Here is a 3167-nt window from a genome sequence, read left to right as displayed (position 1 = left end):
TAGTTAATGCAACGGAGTACAACTTAACTAAATCAAGCGGTTAGTCAGAAATCTAAAATCTCACCTGATGTGCCCTATGCTCCATCTAGCCTGAGTTTTAGTATGCACTTAACCCTGGACGCAGATTTGCGGAAACATGGCCTTCACTTAATCTACTTGAGAAAATAATTTCAGAGTAAGTCAAAGTAAATCAAACGTAACAATGTATTATCAGTCAGGTTAGGATTATGTCAATTACATAGCCAATTCATAGACAGCAAATCAAAACAAGACATTAAATTCTCAAAGATGAATCTTAGAGTAAAAGATGCATACCTGACTTTTAGAAAAATACACAGTATGAAGTGTGTGGACAGACTTCATGCTATGGGCTCAATCTGGCTACAGAAGGCCCTGATTCTTTTGCTGCAGTCCTTTAAATACATCAGGCCAAGACAAACATCCCCCGAGATGGAGACAGGTCCCAAGCCTGGGTGATTTTACAACTCAATGGGAACAGGGGGTAATTTACATGGAGGACCCTGGGAAGGGGCACTCCTATTACAGTAGGCAAAATATATCTTAACTCTTAGTATCTGTATTATCTTTAAATCTACTTTTGTAAGATTGAGACCATTGTTTCAGTTGCACTGAGACATTTCCAATGATACTAGACATAAGTGTTGGTTCACTTGCATTGATATTTTCATGTAATCCTTTTGAGCAGATTGAGTAGAAGGAAGAATGGGTGAAGGGATTTAAAATGGAACAAATGGCCAGAAGGGAAGGAGGTCTCCTGCTCCTCCACTCTGTGGGGTGTCTCGAAGGTGCCCGTTTATGTTTGTATTGTCTGATTCTCAGGAGATCAAACTATCTTAGGTTCTTTCATCCTTACATATACTTTTATTCTGATACATTTGCCCTTAGTATATTCATTACTTACTACAAAATAGTCAGAAGAACACAGACTGCAGGAAAGCAGGTTTTGTGAATCAGTGGTCAGCTCCTAAAAAACACCTTTAATCAGGTGTAAACAAGTGCGAGCCGCACATAACTGCGGATGATTTCATTCCCCACTCAAGTCGAGTCAGGGGTGTGCTATATACAGCATCGTCTGCGGTAATATGGTAAGTGTTGTTGTAATGATGTGCAATCTGACGTTATCAAGTATATCACCAAAGCACACAAACAGCACAAACATTTATTAGTTTATTAAAACTCAAAAATACAAGTATTTTTTATTGTAGACAGCAAAAATGCTTCTGTATACTTTTTAGATTTATATAATTTAATTTAAGCATAGTTAATGGAATCTATATCACACAAAGACTACCGTTTCTCTTCAGATGCATAAACATATTTTATAATATTTTTATACAAGTTCAATAAAGCAATAAATGACTACCATTTTAGATAAAAAAAATTATTGCTTGTTTTTGCTCAAGTTTGATAAACAAAAATAGCTCCAAACAAAGATCACAAGCACTGTTTTTCATCTCTGAGCAATGGACTGTGTTTACTTATTGAATGATTCAGCTTTTTAAACTAATCAGTTGAATAAATGATTCAGTGATTCACTCATTAACATAGTCAAATGCTTTGTTTCTGTATGACTCAGTCGTTTTGAATGAATCAGTTGAATCTCAGTGACTCACTCATTAACAGTTACTTGCTGTCACCTACTGGCATTTTAAATTTCACATTTCTACATTTTTTTATTTTAAATTATTTCAAATATAAGTATTCAACATTTTATGTTAAAAACAAAACATTAAGCTTATGTATCTGTATCTGCAGTTAAAATGCATCCATGTCCCCTCTAAAATACATAAACTGTGTAAATACATCTAAATGCTATTTCAGATGCAGATTCCAGAAATGTTTTCTTACGTTGGAATGAAAGATACTAAGTACCGGAAGAAGTTATTCTTAGAAAAGTCCAAGTCAAAGTCCTTCTTTTCTTGTCTTTCATTTAATAAAAAAATAAATAAAACATGGCCATGCAATCTGTACTAGACTAACTGAGACTTGTCATTGCACTTGTATACAGTTTTTGTTCTCTTTTTGACCTGATTGCTTCTATTGTTCTCATTTGTAAGTCGCTTTGGATAAAAGCTTCTGCTAAATGATTAAATGTAAATGTAATGTTCTTATTCTTACCTAAAATTTCAAATTGGAAGAAATAGTTAAAACTGAACACAATCTTGCTATTCCAGCTTTGTATGAACATTTATATATACATATATTTATTTTGCTCTTTTCCATTTTGCATTTACTTGCACTTTTACTTTGAAGTGAAGTGACATTCAGCCAAGTATGGTGACCCATACTCAGAATTTGTGCTCTGCATTTAACCCATCCGAAATGCACACACACAGAGCAGTGAACACACACACACACACTGTGAGCACACACCTGGAGCAGTGGGCAGCCATTTATGCTGCGGCGCCCGGGAGCAGTTGGGGGTTCGATGCCTTGCTCAAGGGCACCTAAGTAGTGGTATTGAAGTATTTCAATTTCAATACTTAAGTATGTTTAAGATTTTTAAACTATTTTTTTTTACTTAAGTACAATAAAAATGACTAAATTAATATTCCAAACTGTTACTTCAACTTCTACCAAATTCATTTTCTGGTAAGATATCTGTACTTTTACTTGAGTATTACTTTCAGGGACTTTATACACCACTGGGGGTTAGAAGGGGCAGCCCATACTGGCCTGGAGGAGAGAGGACATATATCGTCTTGACAAGAAGTGGAGCATAAAGTGTCAGTTGCTGCATTCACATCTAGAGAGCTTAGTTTTTACCTAAAATTAACCGAAAGAGGGGTTGGTGGCACACATACTGTAACGATACAAATCCATACTCATCGGGAAGAAGGAGGCGGGAACCGCCGCACAATCAAAATACATTTTAATAATTCATAAATAAATACAAAACGGCGCACCAGCCCCTCGCGGACGACTGGTGCGCGCAAATAAAAGCCAAACACATAAAATAATGTCCCAGGCCTGGTCCTCTCTCGTCCTTCACGGTCGTCGCTCCAGTTTTATATCCTTCCATCTCCTACGTGGGACTCAAAACTGGCGGTGGGGCGCAGGTGTAGCTCATCTCCAATCACTACACCTGGCCTCACTCCTCGTTCCCACGCCTCTCGGCCCCGCCCCACTCGCCACACATACATACT

Source organism: Carassius gibelio, chromosome B10, assembly GCF_023724105.1.
Source record: "Carassius gibelio isolate Cgi1373 ecotype wild population from Czech Republic chromosome B10, carGib1.2-hapl.c, whole genome shotgun sequence".
Lineage (NCBI taxonomy): Eukaryota > Metazoa > Chordata > Actinopteri > Cypriniformes > Cyprinidae > Carassius > Carassius gibelio.
This window is presented reverse-complemented; position numbering follows the sequence as displayed.